The sequence below is a fragment of the Neovison vison genome, chromosome 12 (assembly GCF_020171115.1).
Source record: "Neovison vison isolate M4711 chromosome 12, ASM_NN_V1, whole genome shotgun sequence".
Lineage (NCBI taxonomy): Eukaryota > Metazoa > Chordata > Mammalia > Carnivora > Mustelidae > Neogale > Neogale vison.
Genome location: NC_058102.1, coordinates 40,390,571 through 40,406,056, shown reverse-complemented (window position 1 = coordinate 40,406,056; position 15,486 = coordinate 40,390,571).

Genomic DNA, 15,486 nt, shown 5'->3' with positions numbered 1-15,486 from the left:
GGTAAGTAAATAAGCAATCCAGTTCTATCTTGCTGCCTGATTAATCCTAAAGTAGGATATTACAGCCTGTTCTTTTTCTTTCTGTTTGAGTCTACCTTGCAAGATAGTGTAGGGACATGCAAGCTTCAGGAAAAAGCAACTGTTTATTTATGAGGAGGGTTGAGTTTCTTAGTGGCTTCTCATATCATATGGAATTGGCTGTGGTTTTGTAGCTGGGTCAATTCCTGCAGGTACCCTTTGTGAAACCACTTTAAAGTGAGGTTCTTTCTCAAGTGACTGTGGTTTGTTTGTTTATTTGTTTGTCCCAAATTTTCTCTACTACTAAGAAAAAATATCAGACATATTATAGCAGAAGAGAGGAATGCTACCTCTTATCAGTCTGGCTCACAGAAGGCCTTAGGCAAATCTTCCCAAGGACAAAACAGTTTTAATTGCCTTCCACTGTTATTCCTTATTACTAGTATTATTATTGGTATATAATTTATAACAGTGTGAGTCACTTTTGCTGTGTGCTGTGGACCATGTGATATCAGTGTAAATGCTAGAAATCTTAGTTCTTAATGATTAAATACTATCTAAGAGGAAACAGTGTATACATGCTAGCTGTAGCTAAGGAAGCTATAGAAATAAATTTAAAAATTTATTGAAAATTACGGGTGCCCAGGTGGCTCAGTCAGTTAAGCTTCTGCCATTGGCTCAGGTCATGATCCTGGTGTCCTGGGATCAAGTCCAGGACTGGGCTCTTTGCTCAGCGGGGAGGCTGATTGTTAATGTCTTGGTAGATGTTAGTCACCAGATGACTTCCATTTTGAGCTATCACAGGTGCTCTAGCTGCTAGCCCAGAAAACTCAGGTTTAGCATCAGAATCTGAGACTTAAGGATGATTGTTACTTGAGTTGGGCAAAATTTCAGCCTTTGCAAATTAAGAGAATAAAAATGTTTACCCAATTTAATACTTACGTATTTTATAAATGTTGTAATTGCATCCAAATCAACTTTAAATTTGGAAAATGCCCATGAGTCGGAAATATGAGATGTGAATGTTTAATGGTGACTTTCCTGTAGCAGTTTATTAAACATTCTCTCCCTTCATCCTCCCCACCCTCCTGCTCCTTCCACTCCCACTCCATGGCACTGTGTGTTCTTGCTGTTACAAGCCCTTTCATAGTCTCATGTTTATGAATTCATTAGAGAAGGTGTTATTATGTATGGTGCTGTTCTAGATGCTGGTGTAAACAAGATGAACTGGGTACAGGCTACATTCTTAAGTTATTCATGGTCTGAGTAAAAGGGCAGTTATGAACAGAGGCAATTGCAGTCTGTTAAATACAAACTCCAGGTAAGCATGAGATTTTAAGGGTGCATACAGGAGAGGGGGTGGCATTAGGATTACTAAAAGCAGGAAAGTAATCGCAAATAAATCAGATGCCATAAACGCAAATAAAGCAAGGCACCACTTGGAGCCAGAGTTATATAATGTTTAGGTGACGGCACAGTGCTCAAGGTTCAGGTATGAGATAAAGAGGGATGGGATTTAAAGCTAACATTTGTGTGCATAGATACAACTAATGTGGGTCACTATGAAGTTTGTATAAGCCAAATAACAGGTCAGCTAGACTCCTCTCTATCATGGTCAAAGGGAAGCTTGGTTAGGGGTACAGGAGAGAGGGAACATAAAAGAGTAGTGATTCTGAAATAGAATTACTTAAATGCCATCTGCTTGGAATTACCACTTGTTTTCTTATATATGTTAGAAAAGTTGGCACTTATGAAATAGCATCTTTTAATGGTCAAGGAAAAATAGTTTCTAGATATTATACCTTATTATGTCAAAATACTGGGAACATCAGAGCAGTGGTAATCAATTCAGACTGTGGTTGAACTGAAGAAGAATGAAAAGTGATAAATGTGTTAGATATGGTCCTCATTACTTTGGGGGCGGCTGGAAAAAGAGCTGGGATTCTTTGTTAGCTTGTCCTCGTAGATAAAATAATACCTAAATGCTCAGACATGGATTTGCATTTTATATCTGCCTTGGAAATACTTATGAGATGTTGAATTCATTATTTCTGTGACTAAAAACCTTAATGGCATATGCTATTTTAAAAGCAATTTTATTTAAATAACAATAATAATAAAAAAAAAACCAGAAGCATCAGAGTTCAGCAGTACCACCTTCTCTGAAGAGTCAATATATTGCTTCAAACCACCACAGTTTTAAAATAAAGCGTTGTCTAAAATTCATTTATGTTTGAACACTCGCAAAACCTTGTTCACTGTTGAAATTTTTATCTAGTGAGAATTAGTGTTTATTTTCCTCTGGGATTTCATGTAATTCCAAAACTGAAATTTTTAAAAAGCTAAAAAGGAAAAACAATTACTTTTAAAAAATGTACATTTATATACATATTTTTTCTATTGTGAAACCATATGGAGTACACCCTCAGACCTGTTCTGAGAAAAAGACAGCTGTTTTTTCCTGTCCTAGTCATGTGCTGGGGATAAATGCAGTCTGAAAAGGATGTGATTGTGAGCTCAGAGGGATCCTAAGACTTTGAGGAATGGTAGCAGGGGTATTATTATTTATTTTGAATAGCAAATATAGTAGACTATAGTTACCCTGCAGGGTGTGAAATCCACAGAAACTCATTCACAGTCATGTGTTTATATCTCCAGGTACTTGCATTTCCAAGCTTTTTATATCTAAGTGTGGAGGACTTTTTTTTTTTCCAGTTAAAGGCTGATAGGAGAGATTTATTTTCCCTTTCTTCTCTTTTGTGCTTATTATTTTGTACTGTGTCAGGGAGGAGGCTTTTCTGTTTGTTTGTTGTTGTTCTGAAACCACCCCACACCTGAGATTATCATTAAGGTTCTTTTAATAATCAAAGATACAGAATTCTTAAATTTGCCTTCTAGACCCACAGCCTGCAAAGTGCAAAATTAAATTTGTGGGATTAACTAGCATTATTACTAGAATAGACTGTTGTAGAAAATATTGGAGGGTCATATAAATGCTAGAGTAGGCAGTTAGGTTATAAAAGGATGTCCAGAGGCCAGCAAAGAGGAAATCCTGGCCAATTAGGAGCAAGTCAGAGGCTTGTCCTGGCAGCACTCCCAAACAAAACCTCAAGAAACTAGATCAAACCATACAGCCCCAAGATGGCCGACAAAGTAGGCCACAGTTTAGATTATTCCTTCATTACTTCATTACACTACATTCATGATGAAGTTCTAGAACCTAGGTGAGGTTCCGTGGGCTGAGGTCCGGAGCCGAAGACCAAGAAAGAATTCTTGAGACATCTTTGGTGCAAAGTGGTGGTTTATTAAAGCACAGGGACAGGACCCGTGGGCAGGAAGAGCTGCTGCCCTGGGTTGTGAGGGATGGCAGGTTATGTACCCTGCGGTTGGGGGAAGGTGAGGGGAAGGGAGGTTTCAATGGAGTTTTCATATGCTTAAGAGGGCCTACAAGGTGCCAGGATGTCTCAGGCCTACTGGAGGCCTTGCCCTTGTGGCTGGATCAATGTTGTCTTTAGACCAGCCATTAACATTAAGATAGTTGGGAGACTTTTTGGTGGGGTGTCACAATCCTGCTATCAATCGTTTTTGTTAGTGAGATTTAGGACATTTGTAAGCCAAGGGAGACTCCTGTCTAGCAGGATTGTGAGCTCTGCAAGTTAACTATTTGCTTATTGTTCCTGGCAGTCAGGGCTGCCTGAGGGATGCTACGCGTATGACTGAGAGGGAATGGATGGGGAGGGGGGTGCAAGGCGCCAGCTTTTGCTTTGTCTTCAGCCAGCCTCGTGCTCCCTCATCATTCACATACTAAAATCGCCTGTCTAAGGGACCATGACAGGAGACCCCTGAACAAATAAGGAAGAAAAAGTCTATAACCCCTGCTTCCAAGAAATCCCTGCCTTAAGTAATCAATATTTCATCCTCTTGTTACCAACTGTCAATAAAAGATAGAAACTTAAACCCAGGGGGCACAGCTCTTTCTGGAACTCACCCACTCCCATCTTGAGAGTATACTTCTTCCTTAATGAACTTTCTTCCTTGTACTGTTTATCCTCTTGTTTGTGCCTGCCCTTGAATCTTTTCTTGTGATGAGGCCAAGAGCCTCCAGCCACGTGTTTTGGGTGGGCTGGGTTGAGGTCTCAGATCCTAAGGTCTTCCCCAGTTTACAGGGCTACACAAATAGGGGGGATTTCATGTTGTTGGATTTCTGTTTCACTTATATAACAAAGGAATGGAAAAGACTGTTAGTTTTTCACAGATACCTATTCTTCTCTTCTCTAAATAATATATAACTACATTTCAACTACATTTGCCTAGCACCCTGTAGCTGTATGGGCTTAACATTTCGAAGGGTCCTGTACTATGCCACCCCAAAATTGCCTCTTTGGCATATGGACTTATTTTGAGCTAACACCCATTCAAAATTAGCATAGGCAGGAAAAGCTCTAAAAATAGGGCACACATCTTCCCTTTGTAAGGGAAATTTACATTTGTAAAAGATGTCTCCCTCTCCCATTCCAGGAAGTGGAGGGTTCTTAACAATTTACCAGGGGAAAGGCCCCTCCCCCTAAGTTAAATATGTATAACAAATCTTAGTAAATAATTTGTTTATCATTCTTATCTGGACATCTTCCTGATGAGGGAGCAGGAGGCTGGCTGAGGACAAAGCAAAAGCTGGCACCTTGCACCCCCTCTCGGCTTGCTCCCCTCGGTAATATGTGTGACATTCCTCAGGCACTCCTGGCTGCCCTAAAGGAAAAGCAAATAGTTAACTTGCAGAGATCACAATCCTGCAGGACCGGAGTCTCCCTTGGTTTACAAATGTCCTAGAGATCTACAAACAAAGAAGTTACCTTATCAATAACACAATAAAGTTAAATCTCTTCTGAACCTAAATCTCACTAACAAAGATGCTCGATAGCAGAAATGTGATATCCTACCAGGAATCTCCCAACTATCTTGATGTTAATGGCTTCCCTTAAGATGACATTGATCAAGCCGCAGGACCGCTGACCTCCGACCTCCAGTGTCTCAGCACCTTGTAGGCCCTCTTTAGCATATGAAAACTCCATTGAAACCCCCCTGTTCCTCACCTTCCCCCTACCACAGGGTACATAACCTGCCATCCCTCACATCCCTCACATCCCTGGCAGCAGCTCTTCCTGCCCACCGGTCCTGTCCCCCTGCTTTAATAAACCACCATTTTGCACCAAAGATGTCTCAAGAATTCTTTCTTGGTCATCAGCTCTGGACCTCACCCCACCGAACCTCACCTATGTTCTAAAACTTCATCATTCCCATAACAAAGTCCCCTGCCCAGAACCTCTGAACTTCTTTTCCTTTGTTTTGCCTAAGGTGGTATATAAGCCCAAGTTCTAATCAGCCCTTTGGTGAACGCCTTTATGGGTATTCCCATGTGCCCATGCACAGTGTACATGTTAATAAACTGCTGCTTGTCTTTCTCTTGTTAGTCTGTCTTTGGCCAGTCTAATTTATCGGTTTTCCATTGGAAAATCCAAGATGGATGGGCAAAAAAGATTATTTCCCTCCCTTACATCCTAATTCTGGCTAAAGGGATATGAACAGAAGTATGCTATTTTCATGTTGTGCCTTTGAGGGAGTGAAATGCAACACCTTCCTTTCTGTGACCTCCCCTTTAGCTAGAATGCACACATACTGATGACAGCTAGAGTAGCCAAACCACTAAACAGAAATCACATACTGAAAATGACCAGATAAGAAGATCTAGTGAGCTTGGATCCCTGATTATTATGGAAACTTTACATCAGCCCAGGACTTTCTAGCTCACTTCTAACTAAGACATCAAGAACTCTCTTATTTATTTATTTATTCTTTTGGATTCTCTTTACTCTTTTGGATTCTCTCTAACCGTGGTTGAATTGATATTCCAATTAATACAGACCATGGTATCTGGGACTGGAGCTGTAGAAACAACACTTAAAAATATTATAGTGGCTTAGTGATTAGGTGGCATGGAGTGAAGACATAAATGTTGGACTAGAAAGCTGTTGACAATCGGTATGTTGTAACAAAATACTTGCCAAATGACTTGGGGAGCTCTTGAACGTAAGATCATGAGCCAACAAACTGTTAATACTTGTGTTATCTATAGGCTGTGTAGGGGCCAAGGCAGGCTGCTCCAAGATGGGCCACTCTGGCACAAACATTATTTTGAGCTAAAAGTAATCAAAACCCAGTAGGTGCAGGCATTGCTCTTGGTACTCAGCTGCCTAGATTTACTTTGAAAAGGATGAGGTGTACCAGGCAATTAACAGACACTCCCCTTAATCAAGAAGCTTATCTGCATAATAAGGCAACCTTTGTTTTTTAAGACATCTCCTTCACCTTCCCCTTAATGGCCTTTCTTCCCTTTGTATCCTCAGACCCTGCCTCCCTCTTTAGGTCACAGAAACTTCCCGTTGCTTCATTTTCTTTGGAATTTCATGTTTCTGTGCATTCCCCGTATGTACACCTATTAAATTTGAGTTTCCCCTTTTAATTGTTCTCATGTCAATTCGATTCTAAGTCCAGCTATAAGGACCTTATAGGGCAGAGGTTCTTCCTCCCTGACAGCTGTTTATTTTTTTTAATTAAAAACATTTTTTTTTTTTTTCCCCAACTGACATGTACCAGAGAGGTGAACTCAAGTTAGAACTGGCTACTTGCAAGGAGGAAAAGAAGACAATGAAAAAAGTTCTGGCAAGGTAGACTTTCTGTTTCTTTGGCCTGCCATCTAAATTGAGAGTCTTATAATGCAGGGCCTTGTAAATCAGTTCTGACAAGAAACAATGCCATTTGTGCCCAAATGGAGGCAGTGATAAAATGAGTCTCTAAATCAAGAAACAGTCTTTGCTGGAGATACGACTGGACAAACCATTAAGACTATCAGACAGTAGAAGCCAGCCCAGTGGGAAACATTAGATTAAAGATGTTGCCTTCTTACTGAAGACAATTGTTTTATTTGGCCTGAAGGTAGTCACTATTAAATTGAGCAAGAGAGTGATTGACAGGGCACAGAAGCAAGTAAACAAAAGACCAGAATTTTCAGGCTAAAAAGCAATGTACCAATGAAAACTTGGTCTTTATTTACTTGCAACCAGAACTGATGGAAATAAAGAGTCCATTGACCTTCTGTAGTTTTTTGTTGACTGGTGTTAACCAGAGAACTTGTGGGCCAGACTTGCAAAATTCTGTTATAGTTCACCCCTTAAAACCAACTTTGTCTCCCTAAACCTGTCCAACCAGGAGGAAGCAGCCTGCCAAAATTCTGAAGCTTCCAAATTGGGAATCCGTTCTGATGTGTATCTCTTATGTGGCTGGGAAAGTAATGGACATGCAAGAACATCGCTCAAGGCAAAGTCACACATTGGCAAGATAAAGACCAAGGTGGGATGCCCCAGAAAAGGGAACCAAAGGCTGCCAGATAGCTTAACATAGGAAATTACTGCCATGATAGTGAGTTCTTTCTGTGGTGCTGTTCTTTTCCTGTTTCAGAACTGAGTTCATGATGTTGATCCCATTACATAGTAACTACCATATATTAGTCTGGCTGGATAACTCAATTTTGAGATATAGATTGTAAGTTCATGCGAAGCCACTTCCAGCTTGGTAGAAATGCATATCACCCAGAGATGCCAGACTTAGAACCGGAGGCAGGACTTAGATGAATCTTTGGGGTTGTCTATCTCAGCTGGTGGGTTGGAAGGAGCATGTTCTAAGGACGGCTGAGAATGGAGATGTGGTCTGGATGGACAAGGAAGGCAAAGCCACAGGTAGACCTCCATATCTGTTCTCCTTTTCTGGTGCAGAGAAAACCCTTTCCACCAGAATTCACATTCCCTTTCATAGGACAGAGTCAATCTCAGGATTCAGGGACTACATTTTCTAGCCCTTCTAATTCCCAGATGGGATCACATAACCAACTACTTGCCAAAGAATGCAACTCCATGTGACATGTAGAGTCTGTCATTTCTTGACCAAGTTGTTTAAGAAACAAGAATACCTTCTTTATCCTCTTTCCTCCCTTTCTCATGGCTGGAAAGGACAGGACAACCCCTCCGCCACCCCCCAGTGATAGAATTCATATATTGAATATGACAGAGCCAGCATCAGCCTGGGTTTCTGAACAAATCCCAAACGTGAGTGAGGAAGAAACTTTTATTGTGTTTGACCTATTTTGTATTTGAAGGGGACGCTCCCTCTTTTTTTTTTTTTTTTTTTTAAGAGATTGAGTGAGAGGGTGTATGCAGCAGGGGAGGGGCAGAGGAAGAGGGAAAGAGAAAGAGAATCTTAAGCAGGTTGCACGCCCAATGGAGAGCCTGAAATGGGACTAGATCTCAGGACCCTGAAATCAAGGACTGAGCTGAAACCATGAGTCAGATGCTTAATCAACGAAGCCACCCAGTCACCCCTCTTTTTCTGTTTTTTTTTTTTTTTAAAGGTTTTTTTTTTAATTTATTTGACAGGCAGAGATCACAAGTAGGCAGAGAGGCAGGCAGAGAGAGAGGAGGAAGCAGGCTCCCCGCTGAGCAGAAAGCCTGATGCGGGGCTCGATCCCAGGACCCTGAGATCATGACCTGAGCCGAAGGCAGAGGCTTTAACCCCCTGAGCCACGCAGGCGCCCCTCTTTTTCTGTTTTTAAATAGCAGCTAGTGTTACCGTATCTAACACACCTTTTTGCATGTAATAGGATATTAATTTGGGACATGGTCACTCAGTACAAGCCTGTATCTCCCAGTTTTTTTGCATCTGGATGTGGCTATATGATTAAGTCCTGCCACTGGAATATGAATAAAGTGATTTTTATAACTTCTGTGGTATGTCCTTTAAGAGAAGAGGTATGTCACCTTTTTCTCTTCTCCTTCCCACTAATTGAATGTGGGCATGGTGACTGGAAGTAAAGCACCGATCTTACACAAAAAGGGGTCTGATCAGGAAAGCAGGACACCAAGATAGGAGGAACCTGGGTCAACACTGCAGGCCTGGGTCACCCTTTTGGAATTTTACGTGAGAGCAATGAACTTTTCTCTTGTTGAAATCATTGTTATATAAGAAGTCTCTCTGGGGATGCCTGGGTGGCTCAGTCGGGTAAGTGGCTGCCTTCAGCTCAGGTCATGATCCCAGGAATCACAGGGTCCTGGGATCGAGTCTCGTATCAGGCTCCCTGCTCAGTGGGGAGCCCGCTTGCCCTCTCCCTCTGCCTGTCACTCTGCCTACTTGTACTCGCTTTCTCTGTGTCAAATAAATAAAAGAACCTTAAAAAAAGAAGTCTCTCTGTTACAGCATATGAATGGATGCTTTATGCATATATGTGTGTGTGATTGACAATAAAATTTATTTTTGCGGCAGGTTGTAGTTTTAAAAAGTTTACACTGTTCCATTGTATTAATTCCATTAATATTTTTTTAATGTCGTGTCTCCTAAGCTTCTCTTCTTGACACCTCAGTAGATAAAGGGCTCATAAACTCAATGCCTTTCTATGGTATTTATGCTGTCAGCTTTCCCTAGACAGGACATCTGTAGCTGTGTAGGGAAGGTCAAACAACTTCCTCTTAAAACTTCTAGGTTCTTGGCTGAGACCCCCCATAATAAAAAAACAGATTGGGGTGCCTCTGTGGCTCAGTTAAGCGTCTGACTTCTGCTCAGGTTAGGATCTTGGGGTCCTGGGATGAAGGAATCTGTTCTCCCTCTGCCCCTCCCCCTCCCCCCGTTTGTGTGCTCGCTCGCGCTCTCTCTCTCTCTCTCTCTCTCAAAAACAAACAAAAAGAGTTAGAAAGAAAGAAAGAAAGGAAGGAAGGAAGAAAGAAAAGCTTTTCTAGAGATTTGGTCCTCTTCTTTTTCCTGGGATAGAGAGGGAGATACCCTTACAAACGGAGTTTTCTCTTGAAAACATAAACATCTCTTGCAGAAAGCTGACCTAGTTTTCAGAGCTTCCCCTGTATCTGCAGTTTCTCAAAAATAACCAGCTCAAGATAATCCTCGTGCCTAAGTGGCATATTTTGGTACAGTAAATTTTGCTTCCCTTTACCAGTTATTCCAAATGCAAAATGCTTTGAGCTGTCTGGTATGCAGGCTTCTAGAAGTTTGGCTAAGGGAGTAAGGTATCCTATCTATTATGCCTAAAGGATTGGACAGATAGAGGAAGCCCTGCAGGGATTCACAGGATGACTCTGCTGGTTCCAATGCAGAAGTGTCAGACCCTTGGGAATCCTGTCCATTGAAGAAAAAGATTTAGGATTTTTGAATTTTAATGCAAGTAAGGATAAGTTAGTTTTAGTTCCTATCAGTACGTTGCCCAGTCCTTTTTGAACAGGAATGTTATAAAAACTGATGAACAAATGAAACGAGCAGTGTTACTGATGCATATAGAGAGCAAATAATTTAAAAATTAACAGAAAAAAAAATAGGTGACCACAAGGAGCCATGTTTCTTGGTAATTCATGATTTATTTCTGCTTCTCATATAACCCAATGATTACCTGTCTTACTAAACAGAGGTCAAATTAATGTGGTTTCGGTTTTCTGTTTTTGTTTGTTTTGTTTTTTAAAATTCATAATGTGGGGCGCCTGGGTGGCTCAGTCTGTTGAGCATCTGCATTTGGCCCAGGTCATGATCCCAGGGTTCTGGGATCAAGTCCCACACTGGGCTCTCTGTTCAGCGGGGAATCTTCTCCTACATCTGCCCCTCACTGGGCTCATGCTTTCTCTCACTCTCAAATAAATAAAAAAATCTTTAAAAAAGTAAATTTATAATGTTAACTACATTAGTATCTTATTTATCTGCCTTCCAACAACAATGAAAATGTAAGTGGAACCTTAGAGTCAAAACTTGTACTTGTGTTTTACTACTGGAAGAGCAAGTGACTGTTTACAAGGTTGGGAACTATCTATGTTCTGCTATTATTGGGAACAGGGTCTTGCCAAAATGAGGGCATTCCACTGGGAGACAGGGACTTGGGTCTCTTGGATTCACCAGTAGTAAGTTATAATGACATGGCAAGTTGTAGCAATATTTGGACTTCAATTTCATTATCTCTGCAATTAGGAATTTATGACAGACAACCCGTACAATTCATTTGAGTTCAAATTATGACTTACAGGAAATGAAATATAATTTAAAAAAGAAAGTGACACATTATAATAACAAACCCCTATTTTGAAAGAAGGGAAGGGATTTAGATGTATATATTTTACTTTTGGTGAACAATCCAAAGTAGAGTACAGGTCTTCACATTGTATCTGAGAAACATTCTCATTGTTCCAGATTTCTTCAGATTGTTGGGGAATCTCGCCCCTCTCTCCCTCCCGGCTCAACAGCAAATGACTCTTAAAATTTTATCCCCCAGATGGCAGTGCAGCATTCCAAGTTTAGAATGGTCTGGTCCAGTGCTGTGGCAAAAAGTGATACAAGCTTGTCTCGGGCACATTTATGTGCCATGTTTCTTTCTTTTGGAGGAAATACACTACAATTCTAAGGTCACAAGAGTTGAGTAATCAGAGCCAAATAGCTCATTTCGAAGTGAACACAGCAGCTATCCATTTTCATGTTTATGTAGTTCCACGTCCAACAAACAACATGGAAAACCATTGCACAAAGTAATCTCATGAAATAACGGCAGTTTAAAAGGTTATTAGGTTGAAGAAATCACCTGATTTTTAAATTTTTATTTTTAAAAATTATTTAAGTTAACTGCTCAGAGATTACTTTTCAAACACACTATCATTGAAATGTATAGTATCTGCCATACCTTCCTTTAAATGACTGCAAGCTGCTTATGCTGTTCTGGTTGCTGAAATTTGCTTATGAGAAAGATGGAAACAAACAAATGATGTAGCTTCAGGGACTGAGCAAGAAAGAAGTCAGGGAAGGAGCCACGTCTCCATTGTATGATTAAAAAGCCCGTGGAATTAATCGGATCAAAACAATATCTGGTCATTTGTGATGTGGAGAGCAAAGGCAATTTCTTTACTACCTACAGTCCATTGACAAGTCCTTGAGATAGGCAGAGTGACCTTCCTCTAGGAATTCAACTGCCTCAATGTTAATACTGTGCTAAGGGGAAAAAAGCAACCTTAGCTTATCATTAGTCTGACCTCCAGGATCCTATTAGTCTCCTTTAACAAATAAAAATTCCTCTGGAAGCTTCCTTTAATCTCTACCTCCCTAAGATATATATTAGCAATCATCCTTCAAGCATATGGCTCACACTGATAGACATCTGAAGGGTCTCATGACTAAGATTTTACTAGACAGAAAAAAATGACCTTTCCTAACAACAGCTAGCCTCCTCAAGGTCCTGAAAACCTTGCTCCCAAATTCCTTAGAGACTTAAGGCATCTCTAACCCCTTCCCAACTTCAAGGTATATAATGGGGCACTCCTTATGACCCCAGTGCAGCTCTTTCTGCCCATGGGTCCTGCCCCGTGCTTTAATTAAACTAATGTCCTTTTTGCACCAAAGACACCTCAAGAATTCTTTCTTGACCACTGGCTCCTAAATCCCAACATTTTCACATCAACTTGTATAATGGTCAGAGAGATTAGAATTAATCCTTTAAGTTTCCACTATATATTGGGGGATATTATTATATAAATATTATACATTCACAATACTAAAGCAATATTAATTGGTAATGCCCCAAAACAACACAAATAAAGATAGGAAAACAGAGTGTAAAAAGGCTATGCAAGACTATCTTGAATATAAGAAACATTTCATTTTGATGAATTGTGGAATGTGGTCCTATTTCTATGTTCTGGAGATTCCTTTTACCATCAGGCTCAATGAAGTCTTCTTTCCAAATAGGTGGGAATTTAGGAAAAAGAAAAATGTAAGCCCAAACGTATATGTTAAGGACATTTTGCATTGCACTAGTTAGGAAATACTGCTTAATTTGAAAATATGGCATGACATGAGGAGTTTTTATACAAGACATGGATAGTCAGATTTATGGTATTAACATATAACAAGAGAAGTTGAGTGCAGAAGGTACTAGAGACAGGATGCTCAGAGATGAACAAAGCAACACAATCTAGAACAACAGGAGCATGCATCATCATTGCTTGAAAATAATGATTGGTTGGCTTGCCAACCAATTTAAAAATTGCTTCATCTATACAAAGATCTTTCAGTAGTCTGCACATTTTTACTTGCTTTTCCCTTCAGGATATCGATTCCCACTCCTCCCATCTTCATAGCATTCAGATGCATGGTTTAACAGTTCTACAGAGAAACTGCTGCACTTCCCAACAGCTCTGCACCCCCTTCCCTCCACTACCCCGCCAATACTTTAGATCCAAACACAGGAAGATTCTTATCTTTTCCTCATAACAGCAGTTTGTTTCCAAGAAGATTGAACCGGTTGAGGCTTTAAGAGCAAAAAGATTTTTTTTTCCTTTTAGTTGTTTTTGATGCTCCCGTTAGTGATAAACTTGACCAGCCAGCAAGAGGCATATCGGTGAGCGTACAATGTCAGCTTTCCCTACTTTTCTCAGTTTTTTTCTGCCTTATTTTTCCTTTCCACTTGCAGCTACTATGTTTCTTATCCACCATCAACTTCTTTTGTCTTCCCTTCCTTCTTCCTAAATTGCATCAAAATATTTGAACCCATTCCTTCTTTCCCTCTTCTCACCAGAGGCCAGAGGGGTCTTCATTTAGCTAATGGGCCTCACTGTTCTGAACAAACAGCGTGACTTGAAATTAAGCAACAGGCAGTCCAGATGGGATAGTGGTTCTTGCTCCCCATTGCAATTGTGGAAGAATAACCCAAATTACTGAACAGAAACAGTGTAATTTGAATTCTTGAATCTTCACTGGAATGAATTCAATTATAAGTCTCAGGAAGAAGAGCAATAAATGGCCTTGATAGGAAGCCTTCTGTAGGAATTTTTCCAACTCCCAGTCTTCCATCAAGACTACAGTTAAAAGAGAAGATTGGTTTCATGAGCAGAGAGAACCAGGAAATAGCAGATTTTCAAGACACCGAGCTGTTGCCTCACATCTCACATTATCTCTCTGTGGCCTCACGGTCACTCTCCTGTGCAGTCTGCCTGCTTGCCCATTTCCACAGACTGGTTTTATTTGCTTCCACCTGCATGCAACCAAAGGAGGCTGCTCCAGGCTCCTAAACTGCTATGCCCTGAGTTTCAGAGGTCAGCAGCCAGAGATGGGAAGCTGGCCCAACAAGAGTGAGCTACTCACTCTTGGGCCAATTACCTTGGATCCTGGAGTTGTAAGACATGGTTCATCCAGACTATATTCCTTATGGTATGATACTGCCATGATAAAAGAATAGATAAAAATGAATCAGGGGATTTTGTGACTTCAGCTTCTTCTATGGTATCAGAGCTCTCTGCTGGATCTTCTGTAATGGGGATGCCAACAGGTGGAGAGAAGGTTTTCAGGCCCCAGGCTTGGGAGCGACATTCAGCACTTCCACCCACTTGCCATGGGCGGAGCTCAATCACAGGATCCATCTGCCTGCAAGGGAGCCTGGGAAATTCTCTCTACCCTTGAGCCAAGGAGTAAAGGAAATAGAATTATCTTTGCCACAGGGACCCATCCTCGTTGGTCAGCAGGGGAGTCGTCAGAAAAACAGTGCTGGGCAGCTATCCCAAAGATGTCTTCTGATCTTTGAGGACTGCCTGGCTTTTCCTGGGAAGGACTTCAGCAATGTCTTGGTCTCTGCATCATAGTTTGAATTACTTGTTTCAACCAAATTATGTTATTTTCTGACAGCATTCAAGAGAATTAAAGAAATGATTTAACTTCCTTTCATGGCTACTCATCTAGGTTCTCAGATGGTTTATTGGTCATCTCTATTTCTTTTTAATGTCTTTTCTAGGGGAGACAATCCTATTTCAGCCAAGAGATTTCATTCTGTAATTACATCACAAAGGATCACCTTATAAGGAAGGTATTGACTTTGAATTTCTGTCAACTTCAATTTAAGTAGATGGAAAACTATGGAATATATACCATAAACAACAATCTTTTTTAAACTTCGTAACCAGAAATATTTTGGCTCTCCAAGTCAGCTGACAAGCCTAGGACCTGCTCATCAATCCTATGCCAGAATAACTTTGTTCATAGAACACAAAATGGATATGAGCTGTCTCTCAGAGTTTACATTGTTTCAATATATCAGATTCCTTCCCCAACCCCCATCTATTCTAGCAAGGCTGGCTGCAATTGCTATGTGTGCTAAACTTCAAGAAATCTATAATAATCAAACCTTTAAATTACCTCTTCTGTTTAACACAAATCTGCCAGGGAATGCTCTGTGGGAGTGTAGAAGGAATCCTAGCTGTTAAGAACCATGTTGCAGAAATGTGATTTTCACTACTACTACCACACCAGTAGTAAAAATTTAGGAAATGAGACTTTTCATCTCTTGTTACCCATTTCTGCTACTAAAGCCAAAAAGGGACCCCTTTGGTATGCAGTCCCTTG